At 37.6% G+C, this 22,445-nt stretch overlaps 1 protein-coding gene across 1 annotated transcript in view; it reads right to left on the bottom strand.

The window, feature by feature from the left end:
- Positions 1 to 22,445, bottom strand: part of PLXDC2 (plexin domain containing 2) — a 520,796-nt gene that overhangs the window by 174,543 nt on the left and 323,808 nt on the right. The gene's annotated exons all lie outside the window — the stretch shown is intronic.

Genomic DNA, 22,445 nt, shown 5'->3' with positions numbered 1-22,445 from the left:
GCCACATCTCTGGAATTTACACTATTGAATATAACATTAAAAATGACCTGTAACTTGCGTTACCTGTTTTTACTGAAATGCTCGGTTTTCATTTAAATTTTTATTAAAACATTTTAAAATTACATCATAATCCAGTTCAGATTAGGCACAGCCAAGACAAACATTGCAAATGAAGAGGAGAAATAGAAATATTGTTTCAATTGTCATTTTCTGCATTCTTTCTCCATGCTGACTGCCAGGTGTAAAGGACAGAGCTTATAAGCACCTTTAAATCTACTTCCATCCATGACCTATTTATCTCACACTCCCTAAACCTACTTGCACTAACAGAAACATGGCTCTCTCCCTCGGATACGGCTACCCCTGCCTCACTGTCCTTTGGTGGTCTTCACTTTACCCACAATCCAAGACAAGCGGAGATTAAAGGTGGTGGTGTAAGTTTTCTTCTCTCACCCCACTGCTCCTTTAAAACCCTGCCCACCCCCCCTTCCCTCTCTTTCCCATCATTAGAAATTCATTCAATTCGCCTTTTCAAAACCTTCTCTGCTAACATTGCCGTCATCTATCGTCCCCCTGGTTCCCCTCTCCTCTTCCTTGACCACTTTGCTGCCTGGCTACCCTACTTCCTCTCTTCCAACATTCCATCCCTAATTCTTGGAGACTTCAATATTCCCATTAACCCACCTTTAACCCCAGCAGCCTCTAAACTACTTTCAATTACTTCCTCCCTTGGACTATTGCAGTGGGCTAATTCTCCCACTCATGTAGCTGGCAATACCCTCGACCTTATTTTCTCCTATTCATGTACATTATCTAATATCTGCAATACTCCATTTCCTCTCTCTGATCACCACCTCTTATCGTTTGCTCTCAATTACCCCCTCACCCAACAACCTCAGCCTAACCCCCCTCAGCTCAGGAGGAACCTTAACTCTATTGACCTCCAGCAGCTGTCGGCTGACATTGATTCACAACTGCTATCCATCCCTTCCCTCTCCTGTCCCTCACTGGCCATCTCCACATATAACACTACCCTCACATCTGCCTTGAACACTGCAGCCCCACTCCAAACATGCACCACGAGGAGAACACGACCCCAACCTTGGCATAATATATCAACACGCTATCTGCAGAGTTGCTCCCGCTGTGCTGAACGCTCCTGGAGGAAGTCCCGCACCCAGGCAGACTATCTTCATTATAGATTCATGTTGCTTTCGTACAGCGCAGCCCTTGCCCTCGCCAAACAGTCCTACTTTTCCTCTCTCATTAGTTCATGCTCCCGCAATCCCAGACGTCTCTTTGACACTTTTAATTCCCTTCTCCGCCCTGCTGTGGCCACCCCCAAACTAACCTTACAGCTGATAGCTTTGCATATTACTTTACTGACAAGATTGAACAGCTAAGGAAACAATTCTCCCCTCCTTGCCATTCTCTTTCTCAACCACACATAAATCATGCTTTCCCTACCCTTCAGACTTTCTCCCCAGCTACTGAACAAGAGGTGGCTGCACTTCTCCATTCCTCTCGCCCCACCACTTGCCCACTTGATCCTGTCCCATCTCACCTCATCAGATCTCTCTCCCCTTGTCTTGTGCCTATCCTAACACACATCTTTAACTGCTCTCTCTCTTCTGGCACTGTTCCTGCTGACCTTAAACATGCCACTGTAATACCTATCCTGAAAAAAACATCTCTTGACCCATCCTCCCCCTCTAACTATCGTCCCATATCCCTGCTCCCTTACTCATCAAAGCTTTTGGAAAGACTTGTCTTTACCCGTGTGTCTCACTTCCTTAATTCCAACTCTCTCCTTGACCCTCTTCAGTCTGGCTTCCGCCCTCTCCACTCTACTGAGACCGCTCTTATCAAAGTGACTAATGACCTAATCTCCGCTAAATCCAAAGGTCACTACTCCATATTAATTCTCCTTGACCTCTCTGCTGCCTTTGACACAGTTGATCATGCTCTCCTCCTTCAAACTCTTCAATCACTCGGTCTCTGTGACTCTGTCCTCTCTTGGTTTTCCTCCTATCTCTCCCAACGCTCATTTAGTGTCTCCTTTTCCAAGGATACCTCCTCCCCTCACCCTGTCTCGGTTGGAGTTCCCCAAGGCTCTGTCCTTGGTCCCCTTCTATTTTCTCTTTATACTGCCTCTCTTGGAAAACGTATTGCCTCTTTTGGATTCAACTACCACCTGTACGCTGATGACACTCAGATATACCTCTCCTCACCGGACCTCTCCCCGGCCGTCCTGCAACGTGTCACTGCTTGCCTCTCTTCCATCTCTGACTGGATGTCGTCACGCTTTCTCAAACTTAACCTCTCTAAAACTGAACTCCTTGTCTTTCCTCCTCCTAATACTGATCCTCCTCTCTCACTCTCCCTTCAAGTCAGTGATATCCACATGAGTCCATCCCTACAAGCGAGCTGTCTTGGAGTCATACTTGACTCTGGTCTCACCTTTGAGTCTCGCATCCAGTTTGTTGCCAAGTCCTGTAGGTTCCAACTCAAAAACATAGCCCGCATCCGCCCCTTTCTTACGCAAGATGCTACCAAGGAGCTTGTCCATGCTCTAGTAATTTCCCGCATGGATTACTGTAACCCTCTCCTGATTGGTCTCCCCAAAAGCCGTACTGCCCCGCTACAGTCTGTAATGAATGCTGCAGCTAGACTGATTTTCCTATCCAGTCGGTCCTCTCACACCTCGCCCCTCTGCCAGTCCTTACATTGGCTCCCTGTATCCTATAGGAGTCAATTCAAAGTGCTAACCCATACATTTAAAGCAGTGAACAATTCCAGCCCCTCTTATATCTCTTCACTGAACCAGAGGTATGCCCCTCCTCGTACCCTCCGCTCTGCCCGCGACCACCTCCTGACCGCTGCTCGCACCCGTACGGCCAACTCACGCTTGCAGGACCTCTCACGGGCAGCTCCTCTCCTATGGAATAACTTGCCTACTGCCATCAGACTCTCCCCTAGTCTTCAATCATTTAAGAAGGGCCTTAAATCCCATCTCTTCAGGAAAGCGTATGGCCTCCCAGAGTAATCTCTCCCTTACATACCTGTCTCTTGCTCTCCTATGGGATAGTGCTTTGCTCTCTCCTCCAGCTCTGCTTCACTCCTACTTGATATTTCCTATCCTAATGTTTCTAATATCCCACCTCCTATAGACTGTAAGCTCATTTGAGCAGGGTCCTCTTCAACCTATTATTCCTGTAAGTTTTCTTGTAATTGTCTTATTTATTGTTACATCCCCCCCTCTCAAAATATTGTAAAGCGCTACGGAATCTGTTGGCGCTATATAAATGGCAATAATAATAATAATAATAATAACGATTGACAGGGGGGTAACATGGACACAACCAGTTGAAGGAAAAAGAGATGTATATTTCTATATTTGATTTTATTTTTCACACTGCACAATACATATTTTCTTTACAAATGTATCATATAACTGACATTTATTTTAAATTTTAATTGCCATTATTTGCACTAATTTTGTTCAGACGTTGACTGATTTAATCTACCAATATCATCTCTGCTAGCAACAAACAGAAGACTACAACGAATATACAGCCACAGATATTTATTTTGCGAGCAAATGACCTTTAGTGATTCGACTTTAATCTTTATGTGAATCTTATTATGCGTTCGGATGAAACTCCCTTATTACTTATGCACCTTAGTTTTTTAATAGAAAAGAAAACTGACTTCGAACCCAACTCTTATTGTCTACCCACAACATTGACAGTCAATATGATAAACTGCAAGTAGCGTAGAACACTGCAAAAGTGAATTGTGCTGACTCTGTAAGTCTTTTTCTGAGCCTTTGAATTAATACAGATCGCAAAACACAATAAAAACTTAAGACATGCAGTTATTTCTGTTTTTTAGCAGTATATATGTACGATAGAAATTATTTTTCAGACATTCCTTTAAAAATGTTTAAACTAATTAAATTTGTTTACAAACAATCAAAAGCCAGTTTGATGTTCGTGTCTGTAAACCTGAGTTTTTAATAGTAAAGAAATCTGGCTTTAGATTTATCATCACAAAAAAGAGCTTGCTATGGAAAAATGTCTTCAGTCGTAAGATCCAATGGCACAGCTTTCAAAGTTGAAGGAATTCTCCACAAACATAAAGTATGTTACGTGTCTGGAACCTGACAATTTATAAAAGTACTGTTTTCAACTTAAATCTGCATTTTTATATTTAGAAGCAGTATTGCCTCCCAGACGGTCAATCAGAAAGCAAGGGAGAATCTTCCACGGAAGCTACAGCATGCCTGATTTACCTCTTCTCAATGAGATGTAATACAGAATAGAAGGGCCGCAATTGCATACCCGAGCTCTCATGGCTCCAGCAGAAGCCTGGTAATGATGTATTTCCCAGCATAGACTGAAAGTCTGAAAGTCTGTGCTTGGGAAAGAGGGGAGGGCTTGCAAAGGCTGCAGATATCAGGTTTGCAGCTTCTGCAAGCTTTTTTCTTTGTCATGTACCTTAAAAGTAAGTATGCAGAAAAAAAATGGTATGCTTTTTTTCTTTGGGGATACAGCTACTAAATTGTAAAAAAAAAAATATATTTTTTTTCAATGGAGTGTTCCTAAGTTCTTTCCTAAGTTCCTAAGAACTTTCAAGGACCATAACCAATATAATAAACTTTAATAACCATGATTAAATATTTATCCATTCTTGCCTTGCCTAAAGCCCTTCTGGACCTTTTACTCAACTAAAAAAAAACATGCAAAGACATACACAGACACAAAAGGACATTTGTTAGCCCTCATAATGTCCCATCCACATAAGTGCTGTGCTAAGAACCTAGCCACACCATAGATGCAAATCACACACCTATAACACACATCCATACAGCAGACAGCAACAATGTAGACAAAGTTTGGCAATGTTTGATGCTCTACACAGAATATCTATAAAACCTGTATCACAGAGTGCATTTCCTATTGTCCCTAGTTTACTAAGAAGCTTAATACAAAACGAGTTAGAAACTTATGCACTGATCTGATACTATTCTATGAAGAAGATGATGATAAGCCTTCACATTAGAGAATTCCATCATGACCTGGGTCATTCTGGCAGTTGAAGACATTGCATTTGATGTGTGATAAGCAGTTTACTAAGATTCTAACTGGAATAAAAGGACACATGCAACATCATAGGAGTAAACTCAGTGGGCATGTGCTCATATGGCATAATGGAAGGATGATACCAAAGATGGCAAGACACTCTTATTTTCTCTATGTATTGTCGGGTATATTGAGATATCAAACAATAGCTATGGGTTGTTAATTGATAATCAGAATTATAATGCAACATGGAAACCAGAATCCATGTTATTCACTCATACTATATTGTAGAGGCAGATGTCTATGATAGTACCTGGAAGAGCTGTGAAGGTAAGTCCATGTTATACTTTTACAATATGCATACTGCATTTAATGGGGTGAGTGAAAAGGGTACTTTCAATAACTCTAATTGACCTTTCTCCCATCAGTTAGTTTTGCATCTAAAAATGGGGAGGGAATTCCATATACATTCACTTATTCACATATTTAGGATAAATGAGTCTGTAGAGACTCATATAAATGCACGTGCATGTCTCATTAGAGATTTTGCCATTAAGCTGAAAGCGGCATGATTTTCAGATTGCTGTCTACCTTTATAACATCTCGTACTGAGTGAATAAAACAAGCTATGAGCCTCCCAGTACAGAAAAGAACATGCAAATGATTAATATAAACGATCACTGTGCATATAGACAATGGCGAAATGCATGCACAAAGCAAACAAAAATGGCGACGGCTCAATATTTCAGTGGAAATTTCAACAATAACATATCAAACCCTAGAAACTTTTGGAAAATAATTAGTAACTTACAACCTTCCACCCAATCCACTCGCAACCCTCCACTGTCAAAGTGGACAACCAAACCCTGCAACACCACCTAGATGTAGCAAATGCCTTTAATAAATATTTTGTCGGATGTTCTACCATCCTGATTGCTAAGCTAATAAATGACACACATTTTTAAATTACAGATGTGGATCAGGAGCCACTACTTTTACAAAGACCCCATATAGAGAAGTTCAATTTTACACCTGTGCCTGTTGTCATAAATAAACACCTTATAATCTTAAAATGAAAAACCAGTGTGGACCTGATAATATCCCATCAATGTTGCTGAAGCTCGGTGCGCAGGTAATTGCTAAACCTGTTTCGACCCTAACCAATTAATTTTTGGTGTCTGGATACATACCCTAACTTTGGAAGAGTAGTACCTATCCATAAAAGTGGTGACATTACTTTGGTTTCTAACGATCGCCTGATATCATTGCTCACCATATTGTCAAAAATCTTGGAAAAATTTGTTCACACACAACTATGTGAGTATTACCAATAATCCAACTATCTGATCATTCAGGCTTTTGTCCAAATAATTCAACCACAACTGCCTTCTTAAAAGTTTGCAATGACATCCAAAGTGACATGGAGACCTTATTAGAGCTATTTTCCTTGATTTTGTCAAGGCCTTTGACAAAGTAGACCATGGCATTCCATTACAAAAATGTAACAACTCAGGTATATGTGATCATCCGCTAACCTGGTTTCGATCATATGTATCGGATCTATCACAATATGTGTCCATTTCTGACAGTGCCTCCCACTTCCAGTCAAGTGTGGTGTTCCCCAACGCTCCATACTCGGCCCCCTACTATTCACATTATCCATTAATTATCTGCCTAATGTCTGCAAAGCCTCAACTGTACACATCTAGGCAGACGACACAGTAATCTACGCTAGCAAACTAAATCTACCAAGGCTTAAGGCTGTGCTCCAAGACAATTGCACCCAAGTTTACCTATGCAATGTTAGTGGGCCCATGGCATACTTGAAACAAAAGAAATCTCAATGTATCCATCTGGTAAAATATTTTATAAATAAATAAACAAAACATTTGTTTTTATGCTTTTATATGTTATGTATATGCTGTGATATTATTTGACACTTTGTCAATGTAAGAGCCTCTTTTCACGCAGGTGTTGACAGCATCTTCTGTTTCAGCAACAGATAGATTCCTGCCTTAAAATTGGATTTCTACATTTTTTTTTTTAAATAACTAAAGATTCAGAGAAATAAATAGATTGGCTGTTATTTTTACCATTTAGTTATTTAGTATGCTACCTCCTATTTTCACTCAGCAGGCTATTTTCTCCAATACCTGAGCTAAGGAACATCTGCTACATTCTACTAATCAAATGTGTTTTTTTCTACCACCAAGTGATACCCTTTTTTCAGTAACAATTTCTGACACCTCCATAGAGAGCCATGTCTTTTTTTACCTTTTCTTGAATCAATGTTATACAAAAGGTTGCATTTTTTAGTTATCGTCTCAACTTTCAACCTGCCAAAAAAATCATTTGTTTATCATTTGGAAGAAAGTTAGTTTTTATGAAACCTGAAACATCACACGAGCTTTGTCTGTTTCCACTGTAGATCTGTGTGTATAGCAAACCGAACAAATTGATGATGTTTTGTTTGGACAGTCAATGCATTGAATTTTTAGAAAGCACTGCTGGGAGCTGGGACACCTAGGGTTCTCTAAGAAAACAATGGCAATATTTGGGCTAACAATCCAATTACCCAACTGATCACTACTACATACAAGCTGCCTACAAGCTGATTACTTTTAGATTAAATTACAATGGCACTAAATGTAAAAAGATAACCATTTGATGACTTAATTAGACCTATGCACTATGAGGAGTTTAAATTTAAAAATTTACACTTGTATTTTGTGTTCTCTGTCTCTGTCTGTCTGTCTGTCCGTCCATCCAAACAAGGCATGTATGTTTGTCTAAATCCTTGTCTGCTGACCTTTTATTTTGCTTCTTAAACGACTTTACCTCAAAGGCTTTATTCCAATATATGTTAGGAATGAACAGTATACTGTGTCCAATTTAGTATTGTAGGACTGTTTGCAGTATCCATATAAGTACCTTGAAGACATTCTAGCCTGTTCCAGCTCAGTGCAGTGACTAATCCCTCAGTTCTGGAGTCCACAAAAATAACAAGGGAGCTTCTGTGCTATTGAATTCTAGCGTATATCAATGATTCCACGAGCTGTCTTTGTTTATTGTGTAAAAGACATGAGAATTATTAATAATTTATTAGTTTTTCTAGCTTTAGACTCGACCTGACCAGCTGAAAATACACAGAATCATAGCCCACAAAATACATTGTCATGTTTCTCAAACAGCTAGACACCTTCCTTTGGTTTAGTATTATTTTTTTTCCCCCATTTTTTCAACCACCATCTCATATCTTATAATTCTTGTGCCAGAGTGATGTAAACAGGTTTAAATTCACATCCATCTCCATTGTTTTTGGATATGGTCTGTAACAGCTCAGATCAATATTATATTATCCCACCACCAGCTGCTCCAGAAAAGACAGACAGCTGCAGCAAAGATACAGACAAATCAATAAAAGAAACAAAAAAACAAAAACAAGTCAGAGGATTTGTACATTTTGCAGAAATGGACCTCTTCAAACTTTCTGAAATTATATTGCGTAGCTATTCCAATATGTTCATTTGATTGATAGTACATCTATGCTTTTTTTCGTCATATTTCATGAGATGACTTTAAATGATACAAAGTAATGCACATTTTTTTTATATCAGCAATTATTTCCAGACTTTCTTAATGCTTGTTTTCTCGGTTGTCTTATGTTTGCAGTGAGCAAAGTGCACCGCCCAGAAGGGACAAGCAAAGGTCTAACTTGTAAAAATATCTTCACATCTGATCAGTAAAAACAAGCAGGAAACATTGACATTTTGTTTGTGAAACACACAAAACTCTGCAGTATTTTTATGCCTCATTTTGGAGATTCTCCACATTGTGGGGAACCAGATATGAAATATTGTGAAAATGGAAAACTGGGCTGTATAATTAATGTAGAAAATGGCTGTTATTACTTATATATGCAAGAGACCAAGTTATCTCAGAGGGAGACATGATAACATTATGCAAATATATACAGTACCAGTAGAAACTGTCTTATATGAGCTGTACAAAGGACAAGAGGTAATGATATAAGTGTTGAGATGGAAACAAGTTTTAACCAACATCAGGACTTTGAACAGTAATTACACGGGATACTCAATCTAGAGAGCCTGTTTTATCATAAACATTCTCACTTGTAGCTGTCTTGATATTCCAAACCAGTGTAGGTGTTCAACATGAAGATTCTTAATCTGCAAAATCTATGACCTGTTCCATATACCATTCCATCCCATGGACTGTGGTGGGGCCTAATGCAAGATATAGGGGAAAGCAGGTCCTTTAATAGATTCCTATCCGCCTATATGACTGCTGCTGTCACCAGCTCCAGGGATGTGGAATTCAACTTTTAGAATGGGTCATAGGATCCCCAATCATGCAACTCAGTGGTTCCCAACCCAGTCATCAAGTACCCTCTACCAGTCCAGAATTTAGGGATTACCCTGTTGTGTCTATAGTGTTGTTTTTTCTAAAAACACATTAGACACAATTGGGTAATCCCTAAATCCTGGACTGGTAGGGGGTACTTGAGGACTGGGTTGGGAAACACTGATCTAGCTCAAAAAGTATTAGCTGACGAGTCCTAGCATACTAAGAGTATACAATAAGTACTAAAAGTGTCTCCTACTGTTATTCCCAAACTACACCACCAGGAGATTCTCATCCTCACCTTCCAGGAGGATGTATTTATCAAGATAAAAATTGTCTTGTTAAAGTTTTGTCCATTCTCTGTGCGCCTCTTACTTATTATTTTTTGCTATTAAATATTAAATTTAACATCACATTTTATGTATTTCAAGCAGTATTTTCCTTCAATATACAGTTAAATCTTTCCCTTTAAGATCCCTGGTTTGTACTTTCTGATAAACCAAAGGATTAAAGCGTTTTCATCCTTTTCATGCATCATTATTAAACAAAATGTCATATTTATTCTGTATTTTAAAAAATAGTTAACGCTGTAAGCTTCATGCCTCAGTTATATGTAATGGAAAAGTTATTCAAAAATAAATTTAATTGATTTTTCTCATAAAATATTAAATTCAATTTTCTTATCACTTGTTCTTTTCCGCACAGAGAAATCTTGCGGAGAGCGTGCCATGCAAACAATTCTTCTACTGTTTAACGGCATTAAACATTCTTGACAATACTTTCATATTAATCCAATTCCACGCTTTTTTCCTAATTTAATTCCAATGCACTCATTTAAATCAAATGCAGCTTCAGCTTGAAACACACGCAGAGATCATCTGAACCTTAAAAGCAGCAATTTGTACCAAAACAAAGAAAACTATTTAACAGTTTGTTCTGAATTGTTTTAATGTGTTTTGCTCATGAGGTTACTAATTTTAATAAAGCTACCTGCATAGTAGCACAATGTGAAATATAAAGTAAACCCACCTAACGGATTGCGTAGCTCCAATTTTGAGAGTAGCGAACCAGCACCAAAAATTCTTAAACATCAGTAACTTTTTTTTTAGAAGTGAAATAGGGTCTAGATCCCATGCTTTCTATAAATTAAAATCTTAGTAGTCGTATTGGTATTTACATTTTACCTGCTTCCTGATAAACTTTTTACAACTATATTTTCATTTAAAAAAATGAACGCCCTCTGCAGTCTGTGCACTAAATGTTAAAGTGCAACAGTTAGCAATACACTTGCACAATGCAAAGTGAGATAATGATCTTGGGAATAAAATCTGGAAGAAAGTAATACTCTCAAAGTCACCTATTGTAAACGAAGTACACTGCCCAGCTCATTTCAAGTAGGGTATAGTATAGCCAATTCGCTATTAAAAGTATAGTAAGTTTATTACTCACAAAGCCTTGACCGGAAGCCAACTACTGAAACTGTTCCGGGGTTGTTGGTCAAATTAGTTAATTCAGTTCAGAAGCTCCAGAAGTTACAATCTGAACAATATAATTGTGTAGTAGTGACAACATTTATCCAACAGCAGGAAAATTGTTATAATAATATGAAATAGACAAACTGAATCACCCTAAAATTTAGCAATACCTACGCCATCCAGAGTAATAAGTACCAGATCTGAACAGGGGAGTCCCTCCCGCATCGCCCGATGCCCTTCCGGTACACCCAGAAACAGGCTAACAGGTGCGCCTACCTCATACCAATATTTCCAGGCCTGGATTATCTGTTTGGCGGAAACTGCCTGGATGAAGCGGGAGACACGATCCAGCAAAGCACTGACCACGCTGCCACGGGGATTGGGTGCAGATCCAAGAAATCCCAACCAGGTACAGCAGCAGTGCAGCCTGACATCTGCACACTATTCCAGCGGCAAACTCATCATGGCCGCGCAGGGCCCAAACTCCCCACACCTGGCTATTCCTCCGGAGCAAACCCCCCAGAGGGCCATACAGCCAAAACCCACGGCCCAACAGGGAACCACAGACCCCGCCACCAAGCAGGATCTACAGCACCTGCAAAATTTGCTGTAGGAAATACAAAGTCTCCTGACTGCAGACTTACGTGCCCTCAAGACAAGCATGAAACAAATCACGGAGAAAGTGGTTAACACAGAGGGAGAAGTGAAGGTGATCCAGGGAGAAACTTCCTCGCTTCAGGAATCTTTCCTCCAACTACAGGACAACCACCAAAACCTATCGATACAACTGGCAGCACAAGAGGATAAGAACCAACACAACCACATCAAACTCCGAGGCATACCCGCCTCTGTAGCTAAATAGGATCTGCCTCACTATGTGAGATGACTTATGCACTCAATACTACGCCCTGCGATAGCTAGGAAACTCACCTTTGCTGGGATATACCGTCTACCCATGTCGACTGGATCTGCTACTCCCCCTGCTGGAGATGTCATCATCCATTGCATCTTACCCCAAGATAAGGGGCACATTATGACTGCGATAAAGGGCAAGACCCCACTGAACTTTGAGGAGTATCAACTGACTTTTTACCAGGACCTAACTAAAGACACTTTACAGTGGAGGAAAACACTCAGCGACCTCACCGGCCAACTACATGCAGCGGGGGTGCCATACTGTTGGGATACTCCATGCTCCCTACTTGTCACTTATCAGGGGAGCATGCACAAAATCACCTCAGGAAATGAAGCTCCTGCGCTACTATCAAAGTTGGGTCTCTCGACCATGACTGACCAGAATGCCACTCCAGAATGGGACTCAGTGACAATTGAGCCATTTATACCAAAAGCAAGAAGAGTGGACTCACAAACCACCTGATGGGCATGGGAGGAGATGTCTCCTATCCCAACCTGCTCAAAGGCTTTACAAAGTCATTTAGGTTCGTTTTTCGAGTTTCTTATATTCTTTGTTCTATTTTATTGTTGAGGATCCTATGTTTACAGTATGGTTCAAATGTTTCTCTATGAGTTTGCTAGAGATGGCACAGGCACGCTAACGCGTTAAAGGAAGGCGTACTGTGACACAGAGCGCAACTCCCCCCTCCCCTGACAACCCCTAGGATAGGGTTACTACCCCCAAGAGTAGCCTACACAGCTCATGAAAACACTATGCCTCCAAGGCGAGGAAGGGTTTACCGACAAACTACTCTCACGTCTAACTAACCAACACCATAATACCCACATTAACCTTACAGATCCACAAATGGTACTACACCACCCATAAGACACTTAATCTACACTTATAAATCTGACCTAGAGCACTGGTACCCACACTGGATCAAAATTCATAAAGATAAGGGATAGTATATAATATGTATACAACTTTCCTTAAATAGTTGTATAACTGGTAAAGGATTCTATAAAAAATATTATATTACAAATATATATTATGTTTTTTAGATATGTTTGCGCTGTTTCATTCTATTTGAACTTTGTTTTAATAATATGATAGTCTTTTTAAGTATTTTCGTTTATTATTAATGAGGAGGTTAATGCAGGTCATGAATTTCAACAGCCTTGTTTTATTGTATCCCACTAATAGTAGTTTTACAGGGCAAAACACCCCCTTCTGTTAATCTAGAAAAAAAAAAAGATTAGATTAAAGCAATCATTTCATTTCAGTGTAAAATGCCTTATCTTAATGAATTTTTAGAAGTGCTGTTGTATTTGAATGTTTGATATCATAAAATCATTAGTACGATTTCTAATGTTTAAAGCCCCAGTGGCTATGATAAAGAAAAGTATGCCATTTTCAACTTTATCAACCAGTCAATGAAATTGCGTATTAAATTAAATTAAAACTAAACATTTTTAGTTCTCTTATTTATTGCAATTTCATTTTTTTAAAGCAATGATATCCTCACCATTGTATGAAATGCCAGTGAAAGTGACTTGACATTAATTAGGATGGAGAGATATGGGAAATATTTGCAAAACTGTTGAAATATTCATTCTGGACTACAGAGAAGCTTTGCAGAACTGATCAACGTTCTATTCCCTAAATCAGTGTGATTTGCTAGAAGTCCTCATAGTCTCTGTGACAACCATACCAACTGCATTATGACTTTGTTTAGCTAGAAACAAAAATCGAACATAAAGGCAGAAATTTGTATAATAACAAAGCCTATTTCACTTTCTTTTTTTTGTAAATCTTTCTTTTATTATGGCACATGCGATATGGGGTACAGAAGAGAAGGAGGAGGCATTGTAGGGTAACACAAGTTGGTGATAACAAGGTGGTGGGCAATGCACCTTCAAGAAAGACTGCCATATTTTTGTTTTTTAGAACGTCATGTAAACAGATTTATATAAGCTTGGAGAACAACATAAAAATTAGAAAGAACATGCTAATGATCATTGCTTACGGGACGTAGCCTGCTGGAGTAGTTAGTTAGGGCGGGTATAGTAGTGTAACGTTTTCCCCTGTGCTGGACTGTTTTATTGTGTGTTGTAGTAAGTCGCTTTATCTAAGTAGCTGTGCAAGGTAACATATGACTTGAAATAAATGCCGGTATAAGATTAGTAACGCCGATGACCTCGTTTGGCATGCAGTAGTATGGCCGTGGGATCTATAGGCAAGCTTTAAGTTATTGAGGTACACATAGAGTATGAACATTATGGTTAGTCACAATCAGCAGGAAATCTTGTGTTTACAATAGCTTCGAACATTAATCGTTGTGTCTAGATCGCTCAGCATGTGCTATTTCACTTTCATTTCAAAATTTTGTTTCATGACTTCATGTTGTATTCCAGCCAATAAGTCTCTGATATGAGCTGACAGCTGCAAATTACACAATCACAGTGCTGTGATAATTTAAAGAAATCAAAGTATTTATTAATTATTACTATTATTATTTTCCTTTTACATACACATGTGTGATCACAAGTGTCTGCAGGATGTATTTTTACTACTACCGTTCTTGTGGAACTCCTTTCCCTTCTCCGTTAGACATTCACCCAGTCTCCACTCCATCAAAAAATCATTTAAAATCACTTCTTCTGGAAAGTGTATCAACTCCCCCCCGCACCCTGATTCCTCTCCTGCAACTGTCACAAAACATTAAGTCTTCAACAAATATTATTCTACCACCCTTCTTTTGTACTCCTAACCTTACCTTTTGTGTCACTTTACCCCACTCCCTCTAGCATGCAAGCTCATTGAGCAGGTCCCTCAACCACTCGGTTTCTTTGCGTCCAACTCGTCTAGTTACAAATATGTGTTTGTTAGTCCACCCATTGTAGAGCGCTGAGGAATTTGTAATAAATTAATATAATTATCACTGGTAACTAATAGTAATGTCAACTTGTTCCCTCGTGAATACTTTTTGGTTAAAAATAGGTTAAAGTGTACTTGTGATGGGTATACTTGATTATTTCCTAATGAAAGGGTATAACAACAGTAACATATAGTAAGTATAAATTGTCTATAAAATATATGTTATAACCCCTCTCCATTAAATAATTCTCTGTATAGCTCTCTATGAAAAGCATTTAACAGGAGAAGGGAGCAAGATATCTCCTACTGAGTTTTCCTGATCTTATCCAATGATCACAACAACTACATGCAGCACATATTCCACAAAAAATGACAAGTCAAGGCAATGAAGTTACAAGTACATATATAAAAAATACATTTTATGCAGTATTTTAAATGTCTCTGTGGATTCTATTATCATTTAAATATCAATTATAATAATTTTACTATCAGACATGCATATCCATACATAAAAGGGAGCATTAGCTAGAGGCTCTTACAGTGCCTTAATGGCTATCACAGCAAAGTACTAACTATGGCTTGCCTCGGGAAGGCCCCTTAGCACAGTGTATATGTGTGAATGTTTAATCAAAGCGGTATTTAGATTACTGAGCTTTGCATATAACACTTTCCCTTCTAAACCCATTTATCACTGGGTTGGCTTTAATTTTGTATTACCTACTTATGTACCCATGTGCTACAGAACAGTGTGGCAAAACAAAGAATAACCTGTGTAAATATAAAATTACTATTGGGCTTACTGTGTATTCTATGTTTCAAATAAATGTAAGCCTTGTTTGAAAAAATAAAATCTCTAAATTAAACAGCAAACTATGCTAATAAATAGCAAATTATGAAACAATAGGTGAGATAATAGTTAATAATTGTGCAGGATACCTAATATAATGTTGTGTTACAATTTTCTTAATTTAAATTTATATATTGCTTGATGCAAGTATTTTTGATTGCCTTTCAACTAAATTGTTTATGTCAATAAGATAACAGAAAAAAAACATTATATGGGCACACTAGAGCCTTTAATTTTGCTCTCAGAATAAATCTCTATTTTTAGTTAGTATTAGCACCTGTAGAAGTATGGTAATAGTTATGATACAGCAACTTACCACTTTACCCATTACACCTTGTAGGCATTCATTTGTATAGAAATGATGATTATTAAAGGGAACTTATGACCACTTACCACTTCCGCCGCCATCTCATTACAGCGGTGGGGGATACACTCCTCTAACCTACCTCCAGTTCACCCTTGTTCCTCTTACTCTCTTCACTGCAAGCAGTACAAACCTCCTTCTTGATGCCGACGCACTGACTTCCTTGCCAGTATACCGACATCTGAACAGAGTGACCTCAGTAGCTCAATTCCTATACTGTCTAGCCAATGCTGCTAGCCAGAGTTACCACAGCAATCACAGCATTTGCGCTTTGGTTGCTATGGGTGGAGAGTAGAAGAACCAGCTCTGGGAGGTTTCTTCTGCTTTCCTTCATCTATCAATTCCTTGGCATAGAATGTATGTTAAAGAATTGATTGACAGGTAGGGGGGAAAAAAACTACTTTTAAATAGTTCTTTTTCTCCCAATCTATAGATTTGCTACCAAAAATGGTAGCGCAACTTTTAGATAAAGTTGCATGCTCGTAAAAAAAAGAAGAAGAAGTTTTTGGTATGACATGTGCCCTTCAAACATTGATGACCCATTCTTCAGTCTTAAAATCCATCAGTTTTAAAATATGTCCAGTAAATCATCTTTTAACTATGATAGGATGTCTAAGGAAGGCAGTGTTGCTGTGGGAACCAATGTATTATGGGTCGATACCTGTGGATGGAGTATAATGTGCTCGTTTTCACCTTTCACTTATATAGCATGGGTCCCAATTGTGGGTCACAACCCTTGGATTAAAAATATAAACATAACCCATACTTTTCTAGTGACACATATAAAGAGATGCATTTTCTTACTTTGTAAGTTGAAAAACATTGTGTTGGATAAATCCAGGCTCCCAATGAGTCAAATTATGTAACAGTTTATTTGAAGAAGTACATTTTGTATAAAACATGTTGACTATTCTAAATTTCTAATATTTATTTGTTCTCATGTGATGTTGCTGAATTTATTTTTGTGCCATCACTATAGGGGACATTTTTTATTTTTTCTACTGTTGAATTATAAAGTGTATATTTTATTCATATTCATGTGGAGCTGTGCAGTGTCGACTTTTCACATTTAATTGTTCATTTGACACACATGCAAATCAAACCTCTGGCAAAAACAAAATTAATGATCTTGAGCACTGGAGAAAGGAGGTTTGTATAATCCATTGAATTATCCTCAAAAGGAAATTTAAATATTTGACACATTATTTAGATTACACTGTAATGTGTTACGTATAAAAACAATAATTAATTTAACAGTAGATGCCATGACAGACTTATGAGACTAAATGTATCTTGTGGGTTAATTTTTGTAGGTGATCTCTGGAAAACACTCTGAAATGGGCAACAGAAAATACTTTTTATTTTACTTAAAATTGACTTTAAATGTACCTTAATGATTTAAAGGAATACACAATTCCTTTACCCAGAGACACATTGAAGTGGTCTGGGTGCATTGTTCCTATCCCACTTAGTCCTACAATGTAAAACTAGAGGCACTTCCTGGATCTTACTAGACTTTGGGTCACCTAATTGACGCTGGACGTCCTCACGCTTTGCATGGGGACATCCAGCATAGCATTAGGTCCTCCTGTCAGATGATGTTGAAGGAGGCAGAGCACCGACCCAGTGCCGAGGGATATCGGCGCTGGAATCAGGTGAGTAAATAAAGGGTATCCTTTATTTATAATTTAATAGGCCGGGAGGAGGGGCATTAAGTAGGGGTGGGTAGTGAAGGGGCAGAATGCACTTTAGAATTAGAAATACAGCTTTATATTCCTAACACAATAGAATTACTTTAAGAAAGGTTCTACAGAAGCTTGTGATAACTTGAAAAACTCGGTCTATCAACTAAATATTCTAATATTTTATCAAAATCAAAATTGCCCTCAAATTTACAGCTAAATTAATAATCCATTTACACGTAGTGTTAAAAGGTCACTGCTCGGGCTGAGGTCCAAGTATGCAGGGCTTAAAGTTAGGGTTTTTAAGGTTTAGGGGGGTCATAGGATAAAGGGTACCTGCTTTCAAAATAAAGAGGACTGTAACTCCACTAATTTTTGAATGGCGACGTATATCATTTTTGTGTTTTTAGTCTGAAGGTAAAATGTTTCAATTTAAAAATAAAACAATAAACTATATAAATAATATGAATCATTTATGCACATTATCTAGAATCTGGGACTTTCATTGAAGGAATTGACTTACTCAGGAAAAGGAATACTTTATGAATCACCCCTAACCTTCAATTCTACATCACTAACTATAGGAATAACCTTAAAATACAACTCAACTCTAACCCTCAAACACACATAATCCTAATCCAACTAAAATGAATGTTAAAAGAAAAAAGAAAAAAACAACAACCCCAAAACACATTCGTAACCCAAAAAATACATTAACAAATAAAAATAAAATAGATATATATATATATATTTAAATGAAGAGTGAGAAATACAGAAATAAAGCAGTATCATCACTAACAAAGATAAACAAAATCACAAGGCAACACAAACTTATATGTGCATAAGGACAATAACATGTCAGTGTCAAAATAAAAGGAAAAAAATCCTCAGAAAACATCATTTCATGAGGATAATAAAATCATCACAGAGTAATAGCGGCATTAGAGATCTATTTTCTGTCTTCCTTTTCTCAGAAATTGTATTCCTTAACTTAGACTTTCCTTCTAGTCTAGTTAAGAAGGGCAGGAGAATAAAAAGTACGCAACACTTGAATCGTATTTCGCACTCGGGCTAATCCAATCAATATAGAAATGCTGGAAACATAAATCATTCAGGAAATGATATGAAAGAAGAAAGCATTTTCTCTTTAGCATTTTCATTTCATGCTTAGTCCAGTGGTGCTTTGTTACTTTTTACTACGATTTAATCATGTCTGAACACTTGTTGTTTTTTGTATAAGCAATAAAAAAGACATAACCATGACTTGGACTGAGCGGCTACCTGGCTTTTCTTGTGCTCTAGAAACTAAAGAGACCTTATGAAAATTTAGTGAGGGTGTTTTGTTCACAAACGTACAAAATTCTACGGCTGTCCGCTCTGTAGTTTGACTTTGTAAAAACAAGTCATGCATTTCTCACTGCAGTGGCTGATGAAATAGAATATATGAATGTTCTATTTCAACATCAGTCTGTAAGTAGGCAGACGTACATCGGATGTACTATATTAATTCTCTGGAGAAGACATTTTTTTTCCCCAAAAAGTTATTTACAAGGATCATTCTTTCAGGAGGTTCTAAGCCAAAAACACAAGAAAAATAGGTATTGTATACAAATCAAATGCTGCTTTAGAAATTAATAAAGTAATCTGACGTGTATATATCCAAGTTAGAAATAACATTTTACTTTTTACATTATTCTGATGTTTTATTCTTTTATTTGTTAAGATAAAATGTTTTATACTGACATTAAATTCACTCATTTCAATAAACTGCATATTGAAAAATTTAAGATCGCTAGTATTTGGTGGAACTGCATGAGACAATACCTTTTATAATCTATGAAACAAGTATATTTAAAGGAAAACAACAAGTAAGAAAATAGATTTTTTTTGTTACATGAACAAGAACAACAAACCGTCTGGTCTTAAAAATGTTTATTAGCTTCAAAGTTGTATTTTGTTAGCACATTGTATTAGAATAGACAAGCGATTTGGTCATTTGATTATTTAAGATATTTAGAATTTTATATTTAGATATTTGGGAGTTCAACAACTATTTTAAATTTAGCATGCACATCTACAGCACATACAACAGATATTGTGTGTATAGATTGCTGTTATGATACCAATAAAATGAAAATAAATTGAATTAAAGCAATGTAAATATTATAGATTATATAGGTTTCTTGTCTTGCATGACTTCACACAGGTTCTAAAATATCAAATCTAAAATAATCTGTTCAAAACACATAGTAGGTGTGTCAAAATGCAAAGAAAATTGTGAAATTCCATTATTGGTATTTGTGAGCAACCTGCTGCCTTTTGGGGTCTCTAACTACCAGCTGAACGCAAACATTATGACTGTATGGGCATTATGATCATATATAATAAATACAGCAAGCTGGTTAAACTCAAGTATCTATATTATATAAGGCATTTCCCTGATGCGTTCCCAGAGCCATCCATACTGCCCCCTTCTTTCCTAAACTTTTTTCCATTATAATAAAACACAAATTGAACCAAATTATTGTGTTTACAGGGGACTGGGAGGTATAGGGTTAGTGTATTTACATAATATTATCAAGTTTGCCAGGTTACATTGTAGATATTATATTGCTAAGGTTTTAGCAAAGGAAAAGCAAAAGACCACACAATGCTCTATTGTATTATGCAGAAATCAAAGTCATAAATATATTTTGATAATGCCAGAAATGTAGCTGGAATGATTTAATGGCCTAGTAGGCTGAGAACAACATAATTAATGGCAGGTCACCGTGAACTACAGTCATCTATAAAAAATATTATTGCATCTTCAATAATATTATAACTATGCAATCACAGAAAGTTATTGTAAAATCCTAAAATATAGTGGTACATAATTTCCTAGAATGTAAATAGAATTTCTGCATAATTATTTGCTTTTCTATGTAGAATCGGATGAATAATTTATAGGAATTTTATTAATGCATTTTTTTTTACATACTTCATATATTTTTAATGGGCATTTCATTTGGTTCTATACTCCCTAAATCAAAAACGGCTAGTACAAATGCCTAAGTAGTTGTACTACGACTTTCATTGCCATATTGTTGCAACCTTTTTATACATTCATGCACAAGACACAAGAAAATATTCTATTCACAACTTGCTCATAACTATATTCACACATTACATAATAATGTTTCCATCATCCTGACAAAGGGTTTTCTTATAATCGATCAGCACCGTTTCACTGGTGACCTTTGGAGATGCTACAATATAGTTACATTGATGCTACGTGTGTAGATTCGGGGATTGCTGAAGTGTTACATTTCTCTTTATGTTAATTTTCTCTTTATATAATTGATATTGCACAACTGGACTGAACATTAGGAGGGGATACTGCCTGTTGAGATCTGAAATCTCAATGACGTATCATTCCTTGAGGTAGGACTTTCCTGAGTAATTATTTCATCTCCTCAACTTGGTTATAGTGCCTAGAGTACACTAGTGCTGTCCCTTCATCCAATATAAAACCTGTTTTTGAGTATGTTAATACTGAATGAGGGTGCCTGATCACCTATAGACTGTCCCTAAATGCAGAAATGACTAAGGAAGAGATTACACACTTCCTTATCCATACTAATTCATACCAGCAATGGACAGCTGTGACTGCTGAAAGCGGTCAGCTGACACTCCAAGCCAATCACAGCAGCCTAATGCTGCTCAGGCCAATTTGCCCAATCAGCACAGAAGGGATGGGCTGCTGCTGACTCTCATTTTGCCTTGAGCTATTAAAAAACAGTGTCAGGAAGGACAGCACCAGGGGACTCAAGGCACTAAAAACACTTCAATGAGCAGTTACAGTGTCTACTGTGTCCTAAAACAACGCTCCAAGCACCATAGATCTACATGATGCTATACTGATTATTGTGCCCAAGAGCACACCCAGGGTAAGTGGTGAAAACCTTTAAGAACTTACCCGAGGTGTGCAGGAAGCTTCCTGCTACCTCCTATAGCTGTAGTGGTTATGGTGCTTGAGGTGATCCTTTAACTGGAAACAAATAAGTTTAAGCATGCATGGGATAAGCATAAGGCTATCCTAACTATAAGATAAGGCCAGGGACTAACGAAAGTTAGAATTAGAAAATTGGGCAGACTAGGTTGGCCGAATGATTCTTATCTGCCGTCACATTCTATGTTTCTATGTTTCAAATCATGAAGAAAATGAAGCTGGATGATCTTAGAACTGCAGCAGGGTGATCTGAGATGCAGTGCTAGACTTGTCACCATATGATATAAACTAAGCAGGATAGAATTGTTCTGATCGCAGATTAAGCTTTAAAGTGAACCAGAATAAGCAGATATGATTAAACCAGTAGGTCTTCACCTAGACTGATGCTTCTCCCTACAGGATGAGGATTTCTGCAGACCAAGCACAAATGCTAACGGTACCTGATACAGTCTAATGTGGGTGGGGTGAAACAGGTAGTACAAAAGTAAACAAAATGGCGTACGCCGTGAGCAAAACAACAACAACAATAAAAATCAGTGTGTACAAAAACACAATCATACAAACTGGAATGAGAGTATAATATATGATAGTTGATCCAATGCATACTTCACAACTCCCTTCTATTACCTATTGTCAAGCGAACCCTAATAAATAAAACAACTATATTCTGTTTGCAGTTTATTTTATTTTAAAGGGACTCTCCAAACTTCTAATGCACTTCAGCTTGTTTAAATGCTTTATGTTCTAAGAGTGTGTCCTCCTTTTTTCATTTTACAAAAAGTGCAGATTTCACCGGAAATTGACACTTTTATAAATTAACCTTATTACACTTGCGTGGCTGTCAATCAGACAACAAGTCCTG

This window comes from Pelobates fuscus, chromosome 4 (assembly GCF_036172605.1).
Source record: "Pelobates fuscus isolate aPelFus1 chromosome 4, aPelFus1.pri, whole genome shotgun sequence".
NCBI lineage: Eukaryota > Metazoa > Chordata > Amphibia > Anura > Pelobatidae > Pelobates > Pelobates fuscus.
The sequence above is the reverse complement of the archived record's forward strand: the minus strand, read 5'-3'. Positions and strand labels throughout refer to the sequence as shown.